At 46.6% G+C, this 16,695-nt stretch overlaps 1 protein-coding gene across 3 annotated transcripts in view; it reads right to left on the bottom strand.

Moving 5' to 3' along the window:
- Window positions 1-16,695, bottom strand: part of SCAPER (S-phase cyclin A associated protein in the ER) — a 3,109,515-nt gene that overhangs the window by 2,850,085 nt on the left and 242,735 nt on the right. Inside the window, exon 1 of one of the 3 annotated variants that reach the window (XM_085643687.1) lies at window positions 1,466-1,597. The exons of 1 other annotated variant lie outside the window; for it this stretch is intronic. The gene's annotated coding sequence lies outside the window, so the exon portion shown is untranslated. Of the gene's footprint in view, window positions 1-1,252; window positions 1,598-16,695 lie in introns of those variants that run through there. One more of the 3 variants, XM_085643686.1, reaches the window with a different exon arrangement.

The raw sequence follows: 16,695 nt of genomic DNA, 5'->3' as shown, positions 1-16,695 counted from the left end.
AACTAGATTCATTGACCAGAGGAAATTTATTGTCAAGGAGATTGAATTGGTAAAATTTGGGTAAAGATAACGAAATCTTGCAGGTAAACAAAAATTGACCCCGGCGGTATTGCTAGCTTACAGTATGAATGTTTATGGGCCCAGGTGAGTATATAGTGTGTGAGTAACCCGAGCTGGTAATCCCTGGATCACAAAATATCCATACTGTTTGAATGCACTTCGACTGCTGCCATGAAGCCCCATATAAATGCTACAATACACTACTGCTAAATTCAGAAGATGCAAATGATTTATATTCTTATACCTCTCCACCAATCAAAGTTGTAAAAAAGGATGCCTTGCATGAAATGCACACCCAATTTAACTATAAGAAGGTAAATTAGGCGGATTACATGAAAACTTTAAAGGATAAGGGACAGGTTTTAACTATTTCATGTCGTTTGGGAATATTCACTTGTTTTCATCGGAACCTTAAGGAGTTATATCAGTGTGTGTGATACATAAGGGTCGTTACTTTGGGTAACGTCCGTCACATTTCAATACAGGCTTCGAGCAGGGAAGCTCTCCCCTAAAAGCTCTCAGGTAGTCTACAAACAGTTTCATGTGGAAACAGTCCGATCACCACGCGCACCCTTCTGAATCTCACCATGGAGACAACACCTCCCGACAAAACCTCCCTTAAAAAAACTGTCGAGGAAAGGCAGTGGTGACTCTTCGCTGCTGTGCAGTTGACTAACGACGCAACACACAAACACCGCATTTGGCAGCGCTGAAAATCAAGCCTTCATTCAATCAGAGATCACGTTTGACTGGCTATATATACAACGTTAAAGATGCGTTGAAGTTCTTACAATGAAGCAGGCACTGGGGCTCACATATTCATGGTTTAGGAAACGATTCTGTCCGAAGCAAAATATCGCCCGCTTGGCATTTTGGCAAAGAACAAAATGCCCAGAGGAAACACAAATTATACACTACACAATACACATTCCATAACTGTAAAAATATTTGACACTATTCTGTGGATTGCGCTTCTCTTCCATACCCACAACTGAGTGGGACAAAGCACATGCTCTTTCAGAACCCTGTCAGCCGCTCGGTGCTTGTATTGTGCCCCCGGCTTCCTAAATCGTAATGAAGCCCAGTCTGTGGCGGGTGAAGAGGGGACAGACTGCCAGTCCTGCTCCCCCTTAGAAGACGGAACAGGGTTCCGTGTAAGTGCAAGTTTGGAGGGGTAGCACGTCACACTCACCGGCGGGCCAGCCCTGCTGAGTTGTGTTGCACGGCAGAAGCGCTAATGACACAAGCGACCCTACAGTGGCAGCAGAGTGACAGAGCCGTGTAGAAAGGAGGAGGGCCGCAGGAGGCGACACGCTCGTGACGCAGGGTACAGACCGAGTGGCTCTCGGCAACAGAAGTCTGTTTTCCTCACCGGCCCTGTTACCACTGATTATCGATAACTTACTGTCAAAGTCAACCAGTGGAGCCAGGGAGCCAGTCAACGGAAGGAAGCCGGGTAGTGCACCAAGTTTATTCTCTGCCAGAGGCGCGGGTACTATGTTGGACACCACGCCAATAAACGAGTGGCAAACATTTTCTCATCCAATGTCAAGGCACGATATAGTCTGGAAGGGGGCAGCACGGCCCAACGAACAGCTAGCATGAAATCTCTCAGCCAATCCAATGACACAAATTCCACCAATGCCAAGACACTTTGACACCACTAAAATAATATGTCCCTTCTTACCTGATTGGTTGTGGACACGTAGCTGCCCAATCTCTACTTTTGCTCGTTGTAATAGAGGAACGGTAGGCGCCTGGCAAAGGAGCACAGGTGCCAGATTTTTTCTGTTTGCTTATGTGCGACATTTCCATGGTTTCTGTGTACTTAGTTATGAGTGACATTCAACAACCATATTTTTGCGAGTAAAATTAAGCAATGAAGTGCATGGAAACATAAATTACACCATTTTGAGCAATGAGAAACTTAACAAAATCCTGAAACTGCTGCAACCCCCTGAAATGGAAGGTCATGAAGACGTTGGATTACAATATTTCCCACAGCTGCCAAAAGCTCACATTCAATCGGTTTCTCCTGCTGTCAATTTATTTCATTTTTATTTATTTAATGCATTTTTATATAGCGCCGATTTTACCCAAAGGTGTCATAGCGCTCACAATAGAACCAAGTACGAATATTACATATTTACACGTTACAGAAGCTAACGAGAAACAAAAAGAGGTAAAATAAAACAATAGATTGGAGTCACACAAAAAACACCATAGGATAAAGATTGTACAGGCATAGATTACAAATTTACAATAACGAAAGAACTTCCTTGAGGGACATGAAAAGGGGTGTATTAGTTCTGGAAGTGTCTTTGGAAGAGAAGAGATTTGAGGTCGGGTGTGAAGGTCCAGGTAGAGGTGGTGGCACAGAGTAGTGGAGGAAGCGAGTTCCAGATTCTCACCGCATTGCCTGAGAAGGATTGAGCCATCGATCTTTGCATTTTGAAGGTGGGGGGCACAAGCAGAACATTTTCCGCATTACGAGACGATCTAGGGCCTCCAGAAATGTTCAGTTTATTCGCCCGGTATCGATGGGAGGAAGTGTGCAAGGCTTTGTGGGTGATACAGGCAGTCTTGTAGATTGATTGGACGGAATGCTGAATAAATCATACATTCACCTCCAGTCAAGAGATCTGGGTTAAATCCATCGTTCTTTTGCTCACCATGCCACCCCAGTTTAGAACCAGCCATATGCAAATCAGTCTTGACCCTGTGCCTCATGGGAACAGTCCAGACTGAACTGCCAAGCCAGGTCCTCCCTGGACCGGAAGTTCGGGCTAGACTGTTCCCATAAGGCACAGGGTCAAGACTGATTTGCATATAACTGGGTCTGAACTGAGGTGGCAAAGTGAGCTAAAGAATGATGATGGATTCAACCCAGATCTGTGACTGGGGGAGAGTGTCAGAAAAGTTTCAGCGCTGCGTCCATCTTCTCTTTGTGTTTGCTTTGTTTGCCCTGAATTGGCAGGGTATGCCCAGACGTGGGTCCCTTGCTCACTTTGCCACTGGATTCAAGCTAGCCTGGCTGATGATGGGTAATACCCAGAAACCGTTCCCAGGATGCTTGTTTCTGGTCCAGGGAGGACCTGGCTTGGCAGTTCGGTCTGGACTGTTCCCATAAGGCACAGGCTCAAGACTGATTTACATATGGCTGGGTCTAAACTGGGGCGACATGGTGAACAAAAGAACAATGGATTTAACCCAGATCTCTTAACTGGGGGTGAATGTATGATTTATTCAGCATTCCGTCCATCATTTGTTTGCGTAGTACTTTAACAAAGGCATAAGCTTCCCTGTTTAAGACTGTCATGTGAGGACACTCTGTACCAGAAAAGCCGTTCTCCTTCTGAAAACCAGAAGCTGTAGAGATCAGGTGGAAGTGTGAGTGTCGTATTCTGCCGTGAAGTCTGTGTAGGCATGCACATTGAAAACATCGTGCACATTCACTGGAAAGGTGGTTATGGCACAGAAAGGAAGTAAAATAGGAGGGATGGCCAAGATGTAAACTGGAGGCGAGACAGGCACTTTGAGAGAGCCATCCTGGGCAGTAGCGGCTGCTACCGATCGGTAGAGGAGGGGCGGGGGGTGTTTGCAGGGCGGAAAGAAAAAATAAAGGGAAGGAAAGAAAAAATAAATTAAAAAAACACTTACCTAGGCTGGCTGGCCACCACCGCTTCTCCGTCCTCTTCTTCCTGTCTCCGCCAGCTGCAGGAAGCACCCAGGCTCCCCATAGCCAATCACAATGCTGCAAAGCAGCATTGTTATTGGTCTGAACCACTGTGCTCAGATGGGGTCTGGGAGGTTTTGCATGTTCGTGACTAGGCTGCGTACTTGCAGCCTGGTGGGGAAGCTACAAGTGTGCAGGACTGTTTGGCTGGCTCTCTTGGGTCGGCCAAGCAGTCCTGCGCACTTAAAGAGTGCACACCACTCCTCTCCCTGCTCTGGCCAGCCCCGCCCCACCCGAGAGCCACTCACTTCAATATGAAAATGATAATAACGATACCTTATTATCATTTTCTTTTTCCTATTGAAGTTAGTGGGGTGACGCTCCTCTGCCTTAGTGGAGTAGCCGCCACTGATCCTGTGGCTATGTTGTGCAAGCCTGAAGCTGCATACGAGGGTCTGAGAGGGCAATTGCTGCCCAGTACCATTACATCTAGTGTCAGCACCCAATAAGGCCCAGTGAAAGGAAGTTATTACTGTGAAACATGGGATGCAAGAATGTATTCTTTGGTCAGTGATCCCACCCTGGGGTAGTTCCCACTGGTAGTGCCAAAGGATTCTCCCTCCCGCCCTCTACGCTGAGCGATCCTCATGCCTCTTAACTTGAAAGTATGTTGCTCATTTAAAAGTGTTTGGATCTATTTGAGCCTTCATTCTGGGCCTACACCCTGCATATTATTGCCCTCATCGTTTATTTATAGGAAGAGCATACTTCACTTAACAGGAAACACCCCCTTACACAAGTCTTAAAATTAAATGTATGCTTCAGTTATTCTACGTTGCCAATTATGTTCTAAAACTTATTTAGAATTTCAGGTTTTCATTTGGCCAATAAAAATATCCCCCAGAACAGTATAATAGATTAGTATTTATTGTGTGTATGTGTGTGTGTGTTTGTCTTGCTGTGTGTTGTGCACATGTTGTGAGTGTGTGACACATGTATGGTAGTAGGACTCTGCTTATAGTGGGCTTCTGAGTACTGAGACCATTGGGGTTAATTTTGGATGACCTCAGGCTTAACATGGCACAATATGGATGGTGGGAACAGCTTCCCCAGACAGTAGACTACAGACTGTATTTCTTTGACTGGAGAGCGGAGACTGAGAAACTGAAGTGAAGGAGGATGGAGATAGAGCTCCCCTTAGAAATTGGTGACAGCCGGGCATAGAGATCTCATGCTGCATTGTGCCATTGTATTGGATACTCCTGCATCGAGTGAGCATAATTGCCACCTGCTGTGAAAACCACATCCTTGCACAAGGGCTGTGTCTGAGGAACACATTTAAAGGAGAACCCAACCAAACCGATTATGAAAACCTCACACAATGAACCCATAATCCCAGTCTAGAAGATGTGCACAAAAGTGCGATCCAATCCACCCTGTTTTGTTCCTGATCCAAGTTTTTCATGGCCAATGAAAAACTTGGAAAGGAGTGCTCTGCAGAGTACTCAAAGAACTTTCTGTATGAGGGCAAGTCCCCGGGAGATATGGGGACATCACCAGAAAGGTGCACTTACTCCTAGAGGATTTGAGGGTCTGCCTAGAACGTAGAAATCTGCCTGTTTGCTAATTAATGGAGTGTGCCTGGCACTGTAGGAGAAGAAACTTTCCAGGAGGAGAAACCTAGCATGTTTTGAGCATGGAAAAGGCCAGAGAGAGCGAGCAACTACCAGGGAGCGAATGCAGGAGTGACCCTTGAGTGGAGGGATCTCCCTTTCTCCCAAAATAGTTTTGGTCAAAATCCGCATCAAGCCTTCTACAAAAATCAAATATCAAGTGTGTGCTACAGTCGGCCGAGACTAAAATACTAGTGCTCCCACTGCTGACATTGGAGTCAGTGTGCTCTGTCTTTGCTGAGAAGCGCACACTGATTGGCCAACTACCTGAAGTCATCCACAATATTTGTGATCAGCCAGAGGTCACAATTCCATCTGCATATGGCCAAGTGAGGCCACAGCTGACGTAGTCAAGCTCATCTCATTCCAACCTGGCCTATAGAGACTGCAACTGCTGAAGACCAGAGCTCAATCAATTAATCAATCAGGGTTTTGTAGAGCGCACTACTCACCCGTGAGAGTGTCAAGGCGCTGATGGCGGAGGGTGTGAGCAGCTCTGTTGGGGTCATTCGAAGAGCCAGGTCTTTAGGTTCTTTCTGAATTGGTGTAGTGTCGGGCTTCGTAGGAGGTGAAGGGGGAGTTCATTCCAGGTATTGGCTGTGAGGTAGGAGAAGGATCTTCCACCTGCCTAGGTCCTGTTGAAACGAGATACGGTGGCTAAGGTGAGGTCAGCTGAGCGGAGGTTTCTCTTGGGCCGTGGAAGGAGATTCGGTTGTTGCCGTATTGGGGTCCGGTGTTGTTGAGGGGTTTGTAAGCGTGTTTGAGAAGTTTGAAGGTTATTCTTCTTTCACCGGGAAACCATTGAAGGTCGCAGAGGTGTTGGGTAATGTGGTCATGTCGTGGGATGTCGAGGAAAAGTCTGTCTGTGGCGTTCTGGATGGTTTGGAGTCTGCAGAGGAGTTTTTTGTTGATTCCGGCATAGAGAGCGTTTCCGTAGTCCAGTCTGCTGGTGATGAGTGCGTGGGTGACGGTTTTCCTGGAGTCGGGGGGAGATCCACTTGAACGTCTTGCAAAGTATGTGGAGGGTGTTGAAGCATGCGGAGGATACGGCATTGATCTGCCGATTCATGAAGAGTTGATTATGATGCTGAGTTTGCGTGCGTGGTCCAATGGGGTGGGTTGGTTTCCGAGGGCGGGGGGCCAACAGGTGTTGTCCCATGCGAAGGGGGTGGAGACATAGATGAGAACTTCTTTTTTCTCCGCGTTGAGCTTCAGGCAACTGTTGCTCATCCAAGTCGCAAAGGCTTTCATCCCTTCTTGGAAATTGCGCCTGGTGATGTCGGGTTCCTTGGTGAGGGAGAGGATGAGCTGGGTGTCATCGTCGTTGGAGACGATGTTGAGTCTGTGGTTTCTAACGGTGGTTGCGAGGGGGGTCATGTGGACATTGAAGAGTGTGGGGCTGAGGGTGGATCCTTGGGGTACTCTGCATCTGATCTCTGTTGGTTTTGAGAGGAAGGGCGGGAGTCTTATTCTCTGTGCTCTCCCTGAGAGGAAAGATCGTATCCAGTCTAAGGCTATTCCTCGGATGGCGGCATCGTGGAGCCTGGTGGCTAGAGTGCAGTGGGAGACTGTGTTGAAAGCTGCTGATAGGTCCAGGAGGATGAGGGGACGTCGTGGCCTTGGTCGAGAAGGACACGGACGTCGTCGGTGGGGGCAATGAGGGCAGTCTTGGTGCTGTGGTTGCTGCGGAATGCGGATTGAGAGGTGTCTAGGATGTTGGTAGTTTCTATGAAGTGTGCTAGCTGGATGTTGAGGGGTGCAATGGCGGCCCTGTGGAAGATGTGCGGTGGGCAGGGGTCAGTAGGTGCTCCAGAGTGAATGCTCAGGGAGCTGCTTCAGAGAGATGACGTTTTGAAATCCCTGAAGTATGCAAGTTCCAAGCGAGGTCACCACCTCAGCCCTAAAGGCTCAGAAGCTGCAAGAGCAGGACCATAGCATGTGGCATCACACACCTGCACACACCTGCCCAAACTGCAACACGCAAATGTTATGTTAAAAAGATTTCTAAAGCACACAACTGCCCCCAGAAGAGGGCTTCCTGGTGCCAGTCACAAGTAAGATGACAGCAGAAGAGGAAGGCAGGCTAGGCCAAGGAGGAGAACAACCAGGTTTTTAGTTGCTTCTGAAAAATTAAGTGGCTTTGAGTCTTTCTTAGCGAAGTCGGCAAAGAGTTTCTATAGGGCTGGAGCAAGGTCAGGTAAAGAACTGCAGCTACTCTGGTTCTGTTGGGGTATGGAGGCCAGATTCAAGTCTGCTGAGCGTAAGACTATCAGAGAGGAATACAATTGCATCAGAGCAGCAAGACTTGGCAAATGCAGGTAACCATGGGGCTTGAAAAGTATGTGAGAACAAAGACTGAACAGAAGACCGAAGTTTAAGAATAAATCCACAAAGAGAAAAGCTGAACACCAATGGATTGGAATGACAGCTAGGGTAATTAACAGTAACTAACATTAATTCAAGTATTCCCTTCCATCAGCATGCTCGATTGTTGTGAAAACATCCTATTATGTAACAAGATAAATGCTATCTAGTTTAGCAAATAAAATATGACTATAGAACAAAACTCCTGCATAAAATTTTCATGTGTAGGGCTGCAGCACTGCTTCGGAGACTGTCAAGGCTTCCATTCTGATGATCGAAGTGCCTGCTGCTAAGTTAAACATATGTGCTGCTCACAGATTCGACTCTCACTATGGGAAGCTCTGCTTTGCATCTTCTGGGTACCAGTACATTTGGTAGTATCAAAAAACGTGTAATGAAAGTGCAAAGAGGTCGGTGTAACTAGACTGTATGTGCGCCCGGGGAATTTCGCACCAATTCTTTGCGATGGTATCACGAACTATGCAAATTAACGCAAAGAGCTCTGGGCTCTTGGATTGCACAATTGCATTTGTTCACTGAGGTTTGGACTGAACAAAGAGTAAAAAATGTTGGTTTCTACATATGGTTTGAGGAATAACTTGGTGAAAAATGTCAACACCAGTACTGAATTCCAAGTGATAGGGGAACGCCGGAACAAAAGTGCACCCTTGCAATCTGTCTGATTTCACCACAGAAACCCAGTCTGCTTGCGATGTGCATGATGCAGTACTTACCCTTTTGGCTAAGATCACATATTGTAGCTGGCTGTCTGGCTGGCTGTCTGGTGAGCTAAGTTGGCTGGCTGGCTGGCTAAGTCGGCTGGCTAGGCTGACCGGCTAGGCTGACCGGCTAGGCTGACTGGCGAGCCTAGTTGGCTAGGCTGGATGGCTAGGCTGCACAGCTAGGCTGGATGGATAGGCTGAGTTGCTGGCCGAGTTGCTAGGCTGGTTGGCTAGGCTGGTAGGCTAGGCCGGCTGGCTAGCACAGCCGGCTGGCTTGGCTGGCTAGCTGTGGGGATGACGGATAGGACGAAAAAAAAAAAGTAGTCTTAGATAGAGGAGTCATGTGGTTCTCTTGAGCCCTTCAATCCAAAGAGCTGAGCCTTGATGTGGCTTGTTCCTACCAACCATCCACTAACCTCGTGCACCCCGAGTTAAAGACAAAAAACAAACCTTTCATGTAAAACAAGAAAGAGAAGAGAATCCCTTCTAGAGGAGGAATCGCACAATGTCATATCAGAAAACGTGGGTGAAACACAGTTTCCCCGTCACCAAATTGTGTGATCCTCGGCAATTATTTAGAGCCTTTTTCTTCGTTATCGCGTATGAGTCAGGATCTGTACTGTTCAAAAATCAATCTCAGTTTTTATTTTATTTTTTTCAACAACTCTTTATTGGAAACAAATAGCGAAGTCATGGGCAAGGAGGGGACGATGGCATTACTAGGAAAGGAGAAGGTGGCAAAAAGGGAGGGGCAGTCAAGAGTACTGCCAATCCCACCTAGTTATATGATGCACCAACATAGCCAAAGAATAAAAACGATATGCAGTGAAGGCTTCTTGGCACATCTGGGCAATAATATAACAAAGCCCCCTCGCTGGCAGACTTCAGAAAGAGACTCAAGGCCTGGCTCTTTGACGAAGACACAGCGCCCAGCTACTCCTAAGGGGGACAGTGTGCGCTTTACACATGCTGTTGAGTGGTTGAGTGATTGATTGATTGATTGATTGAGGCAGTTCCAGGGAGGTCAGGGCCCTCTGGCAATCCATCTCACTCGATCACCATGGATACTCGCCTTAGTTATGATCTTTGTTGGGGATAGAGCGTCACATTCCATTCCAGTTATTTTTGTATCCAGAAAACTGGGAACATTCCAGGATAAGGTCATTCTTCTGTGCAGCGAGGCTAATGGATTCACAATGGTTAAGAGAATGTCACCGGCGTACAGGAATGATTTAATAGGTCCAGTGGATGAGGGCCGACCTGATTTCGTCATTGATGAATGAATGATTGAAGCTGCCATCAGTGCTTCATACAACTAGTGCACTTTAGAGATAAAATAATGGCTGACAGCGGCCCTCTCAAAGACATGGAAAAGGTATACCCACTCGACCCTACCGAAAGCCCTCTTAGCATCAGTCGTGGAGGCCAGAACCTCTATCCAGAGATCCATGATGTCCGGACGAAGATGTGTGTGTGCAAAGTGGTTCCTGGAAAACCTACTAGGTATGAAACCAACATGTGATCTGTGGATTACCAATGGTAGGACCTTTCCAAGCCTAGTAGCTAAGCTCTTTGCAAGAATTTTAATGTCCACGTTAATGAGAGATATCGATCTATAGTTGGGGCATGTGAGAGGATCCTTACCAGCTTTAGGTAGTAGGGATATGAGTTTTTATTGGATAGGACACTCAGGGAGTCAGAGGTTTGGGCTTCCTTAAAAACTTTGTCGAGCACTGGACTTGCAGAGACTTAGTTGTTTTGTAAAATTTGTCTGGATAACTGTCTTCTCTAGTTGAGTAACATGTGTAATTCAGATTTAGCAGCTGAAATTACCTCTGTTGTGCACTATCCTTCTAGTTAATCACCTTCTTTTCAAATGCCACACATCCGACCTCATTCTGACATCACATTTAATCAATCAACTTTCCTCTTCAATCCTTTTGAACGCTAAAGTATTTAGCCTGGAGTTGGAAATAATGGGAATTAATGACTTCCAAAGTGAAGAGGATGTGTAAATAGTCACTTGTAAGGTTTCGTCATTGTAACAATCAGAAGATAATGGAACTGGAAGAATGGTTGCAACCTTACCTCACCACAACTGCTACACAGTGCAAGACCCAATTTAGCAACTGGAGCTGTGGATCGATGCCATCGTCAAGGGCTTGCAAAGGTGCTCACTTGGCAAGGGTGCTGTTATGTCTTTAAGAGATCATAGAATGTCTATTATTCTTGGAATCTCATGTGTGGTTCCTTGGAGGACAGTGCGTTGCATTGACCTTCAGAGAGCATCAAAGAGGTCCTGTTGGCATTAAACTTCATAACCGGCATAGTGTAATTATTGGTTATAGAACTTTAGCAACAATGGTGAGGCCTGCGCATCACCTTCGGGATGCTAGTGAGTGAAGCCACTAATGTGTTTTGGACAATTTGCTGTTTGATGCCAACTGCTGCATCATCAGACAAGTAAGACACAATTTATCCAAGTACACTTCATGAGCCATCAACACTGTGGCAGACCTGTCATTTGGCATAACATGACTATGATTATTCGCGACAAATATTTTAAGTGTGACTTGCTGGTAGACTTACACTGGGGCACTGGAATTGCACATGCTGGAACCTCAAACGGTGTAAGCGCAGTGCAGGGATGTGTGCCAGGTCAACTCTTCACGTTTACCTGCACCAAAACACGCAGGCTGCAGTGGTAGTATGTCTGTGTTTGGTGAGGGGTCTCTTAGGGTGTCACAATACATGCTGCAGCCCTTAGAGACTCTCTCTCTTTGGTAAGATGACCCTTGGTACCATTGGTACCTTTTACAAGGTGCTTATATGTGAGCCAGAGGGGTGCCAAATATGGAAACAAATGTACAGTTTTGGTGAAAGAACACTGGTATTGAGTACCTGATTAGCAAGGACCCAGTACTATACAGTCAAAGTTGCTTCACAAGCCAGGCAAAAAGTGTGGGGGGGCCTGCAACAGAAACCCCTTTTCCTACACAAGACCCCCTACACAAGCCCCCCCCAGCCCATAGGCCAGGAGACTCAGCCAAACCTGGGATAGTCTTACTAATCTGTCAGACGAGGAAGAGTAGAGGAAGTGGTCTGAATGTTACAGGGCCTACTCTGCCTTACATCCTTCAGTCCAGGTCAGTTCCTGTGGGGAGATGGCCTACCTCAACAGTTTCAGGACCTAACTTACAATGCCCCTTTTCTAACTCATTAGTATCTTTACCTACTCTTTGGTTTGGGGTCAGAGATATCCACCTCTGCAAATTCTAACTTAACCAGGACAAAACCCAGCTTACCCAAAGAGGTCATCCACAACTTGATCAACCCCACCATGATCAACAGGGTCAGAAGGCCTAACTTGCTATTTGGTATAGGGTCAGGCCACCATGCCATGAATATTGCAGCCACAAAGGCTAAAACCCAGCAGAGGCCATTGACAGCTATCAGTGCCCAGAACTACACCTTTAGCTCTTCACTGACAGGTGAAGGAGCAAATATACAGACTTCTTTGGGTTCAGGTTGACTGTCTGCTGTTTTAGAGTAGGGGTCACCACTTCCGTTAGTGAGCACCCTACTTCCACTCTCTTTTCTGTCAGATGAAGAGCCACCAACTCAGGCTGGACAGGTGCCTGACTAGTCAGGTCTTTTTGTGGGTCAGGTAGGACCTCACCAGTGCAAACATTGGAGGTCTCCCCTACTGGTGTAGATTTTCCTTCACTCACTGGAACTGTGGCTAACAGTTGCCTACCTTTCCTACACTTTCTATTCTTTTTCTTTTGGGGCCTACCTACACTAGTTACGAATTCCCCCAAATTCCTTGGGTGAGGACTGACACTAGATCAGTACCTCACTTTGGCTTAGACTAACATGTGGGTAGTCATCCCAAGGAGACAGTTAAGGAGGAGGTCTCTACTGACTACCACCCTTCTCTAACTAAGGGACCCAGCTATTTCTAGGGGCACTACAGTCACAGGCCTATACTGTCATGTACCATAGTGTGGCTGGCACAGGTATCTCTCAGGGCAATTACTGGGGTTCCATTCACCAGTAGGTGGTGGAAGTTTCTACTACCCTCTAGAATCTCCAATTCACTTTTTGGGCCACTTCACAGTTGAAGTCTAGGAGGACCTCCTCATCAGAGGAACCATCCCCAAAGGCTATACTGGCAACCCCTGAAGTGACACTAGGGGTTTAGTTTTTAGGACAGCAAGGGTCCTTGGCTAGGTGCCTTGTCCTGTTACAGTTAAGGCACCAAGTCTTCCTGGGCCCCAGTTCTTACCCTGGAACCCATTTTCGGTTTGTAAGTTGTCTCTGGACCCCCTCCTGGGCAGATGTTTGGGGGCCTACAGGTGACTCCTTACTTTTATCTTTTTCAGAGTGCCCTACTGTCTTTTCTGGGGGAGGGGGGTCTTCTTGACCTCAATCATTTTGTCACCCCCACCATATCTAGTTTTGGACACTGGTTCTTACCCAATGATGAGCCTTCTTCCCCAACTCTTGGGGAGAGACTGGCCCTAGGTCTGCTAAGTATTGATGCATCTTTTCCTGCACACAATTACTTAATAGATGTTCTTTCATTATGAAATTATAAAGCCTATCATAGTCATGCACATTACTTCCAGTTAACCAGCCATCTGGTGTTTTTAATTTGTATTCTACAAAGTCAACCCAGGACTGAGGTTTTGTGAGCCCCCAGAACTTGAACCTATACTTTTCAGTTGTGGGTCCAAACCCCTCAATCAGGGCACACTTCATGAGGTCATAGGACTCAGCATCTGTCACAGTGAGTGTCAGAAGTCTATCCTTGCACTTCCCAGTGAACAGTTCCCAAAGCAATGCTCCCCAGTGTGACCTCTTTAAATGTCTCCATGCACAGGCCCTCTCAAAGGCTGTGAACCATTTTGTGATGTCATCACCTTCCTCATATTTGGGGACAATCCCTTTTGGGGATTTTAGTGTCATAAAGGTTCACTCTTTCCCTAGTAATTATGCTGCAGCCATCATTTATGGGTGCTAGGCCCATATCTGCTCTTTCTCTTTCTATAGCTAGGAGTTTATCGTCCAGGGCTATACTATGAGCCATCCTTGCTAAAAGGATGTCCTCCTCATTGAGGCTGCCCTCAGCACTGCTTGGAGTGAATGACCCCACTGTGTGGGAGCTAGGTACTCTTTGCACTACTCTTGAAAAGATGGATATAGAGACCATAACTTCTCTGTCTATGTGAGGAGGTTGGGAATGGTCCCCCTCATCACTACTTTTTCCTTCTGGGAGGAGATTTGTGAGTCTACAGAGGGTCCTTAGCTCTTTTATGCCAAGATGGAGGTAAGGGGTCAGCTTGAGTTCCACAACTACATACTCTGTAGCTCCCATTATGTTACTAAAGTTGGGTCCTTTTTTTTATAAAAGGACTAAAAACTTCTAGGCACCTTTATCCCCTAACTAAAGCAGGCTTTTAACTTTAAAAAATGTGAAAGGGACTTAACCAAGGCCTAACAAGAATTTGAAAATTTAGAAAAAATTGTCAATTCAAAAATGCAATTGAATCTAAAGGCAATGTTGGATTGTAGTCATGTGGTCCTTTTTTGTCAGAGTGGTTCAGCAAATGCAAAGTCGTAGACCCCAAAGCTGATCCACCAAGTAGGAAGCTGGGTCTGTATATACTATACAAAAGTAAGGTATAGTGTGCACATTGTCCAGTTGGTCCCCAGAGGCTTTACAAAGGCTCACGGAGATAATACTAATGCTCTCTTTTGTGGTAGTGTGGGTGAGCAGTTAGGCTCATCAGAGGGCAGAGTTAAGGATTTGTTGTACACACACAGGCAAGAAATGAGTACACACACTTCATAACTAAATCTGAGACCAATGGTTTGTAAAAATATTACTTTTTATATATTTATTTCTTAGAACCAAGGAAACTTTGTTGCAGTAAAATACGTTTTGCAATATCACTGTTTTTCAATGTAAACAGTGGGCAAGGTGTATTTTTCAATCTATACAGTCTTATTCTATGGGAGAAAACACAATCAGCAATATGCAGGTAAGTAAACGATGTACGTTATTGAGCTTTTGTTTGATGGATCAGCACCAGGCACGGTTCAGGCTAGTAACAAAATTGCACCACTAGGGCAACCAGGTGCAGAGGTCAAACTTGGGACCTAGTTCTATTGGTATTCCATGGAGAAAGGGCAATCAAAGTGGTACTACATGCAGGTGAGTAGCACGGTTTTGTAACCCAGTCTCTGAGGGTTAAGTTAAGCACGGGGGGACACAAGGCAGCATCAAACGTACACCGTCAGCGGCACAGGAGCGGCTGGGTGCAGAGGGCCAACAGAGCGTCGGGTGCCCGTTGCAATCAATTAGAGAATCTCAAAGTTGGAAAAAGGCTGCAGGCTCAGGCCAGGAGACCCATCGACAGAAATCTACAGCTGCACAGGTAAGTTCGGTTGTGCTGGAGCTTCGGGACACCATCATATGATCTCTCCAAGGCCCAGGGGCTTCGGGTGCATAGGTGTCATTTGGTGTTGGAAATCAGCTTACCAGTGCAGGTCGCGGTTGGGGGGGTTGTCATGCAGAGGCTACAGGTGTCGTAGTGGAGTTTGGAAGTGGTCAACCAATGGTGGACTTTTGCTTTTGCTCTAAATTGCAAGAGAAACATTGGTGATCGGTGGGCTATTGGAACTTGGGCCGTGAGCGTCAGGTGCAGAGGTAGTCGGTTTTGTGGTACCACAGGCAGACCACTTAGTATTTAAAGTTGTTTTTCTTCTGGACAGGTCCCCTGAGCAAAAGAGATTAGGAGTCTTTTTAGATGGCAGGCAGCCCTCCCAGGGTTCTGGCGGTTGCTGGGCTGCGGGATGAGTCGCTCTACTTTAGCAGGGTCTCCGAGGACTGCAGACAGGCCAGTAGGCCTGGGACCATGTCAGTTGTTGCCTTCAGTCTTCTCTGCTGCATGGCCCTCATTTGTCCTCTTCTATGTAGGTCAGCAGTAATCTCAGGATTAAGGATTAAATACAAATTGTAGGGGTATTACTGGGATCAGAAGGTAGTAGCCAATGGGCTACTTACCTCACGGGTGTCTGCAACCTTTGCATGTCCACTCCCTGTGGGGAAGGGGCATATCCCTTAACCCTTTTGGCTAGAGTCCTCAAAAACAACATGTTTAGATGATGGAAAGGATGGCGTGTATAAAGCTGTTACAAATGCTGAATGGCTAGCAGTGATGTATAAGGACGAGATTTTGAAAGAAGCCAGGAAGACGATTCACAAGGGGATATGGAGAGAGGATTCAGTGTCTGTGTCTGTGAAACCATATTGCAAGGTGGTGGAGGTGTTGATAATGTGTGGTGAAGAACTGATCATGATAGGAGAAAGATGGAGGATTCTCAAAGGAGGAGGTCACTTCAGCTCAGGACACCGTCGCTGAGAGGAGGACACACACCTCTCCTGCTTATTAATTTTCTCGCCAACATTGCCACCAAAAGGGGCCTTGGTTAGGGGCGTAGGCATTTCCACTGGCTGGAGAGGCCCTGGTCAGCATAACAAGGGGCAGGAAGTCTTTGAGGATCATAGCCTTTCTATGCTTATCCTGCTTGGGAGTAGGTGTGAAGCACCTCCACCCAGAGTAGGCTTGATTCTGACAAACGAGAGCAAATGGCTTCCACCTTAAGGGGTCAGAAAGATGTCTAGAGGTAGCAGGCTGGCAAGGACCAGTCAGGCACACACCAGCGAGTTGGTCGGATTTCAAGGGGTACCTCTGAATTGCCTTCTGGATGCATTGTTTAATAAATCCATCACTGGCATCAGTGTGGGTTTATTAAGCTGAGATGTTTGATACCAGTGAAGCCATCGTGGAGCTGTGGAACTCATAATGACAAGCATCCAGCCCATGTACTCAGTATGGCTTCACTGTGCACTTATAATGTCTAAGAATGGACTTAGGCACTGTATAAGCCTATCTGCTCATGCAGTTATGCCCTCACAAGAGGTATGGTGCACCCTGCTATAGGGCTGTAAGGTCTGCTGTAGAAGGGACTTACCTATGCCTTTTGCAGTGCTGCCAGGCATGGCACACAGGAATGTGCGCCAGGTTGACTCTTAACTTTTATCTGCACCAAAACACGCAGGCTGCAGTGGCGCCATGTCTGTGTTTGGTGAGGGGTCCCTTAGGGTACCACAATACATGCTGCAGCCCTT

This window comes from Triturus cristatus, chromosome 3_1, assembly GCF_964204655.1.
Source record: "Triturus cristatus chromosome 3_1, aTriCri1.1, whole genome shotgun sequence".
In the NCBI taxonomy this organism is placed as follows: domain Eukaryota; kingdom Metazoa; phylum Chordata; class Amphibia; order Caudata; family Salamandridae; genus Triturus; species Triturus cristatus.
The sequence above is the reverse complement of the archived record's forward strand: the minus strand, read 5'-3'. Positions and strand labels throughout refer to the sequence as shown.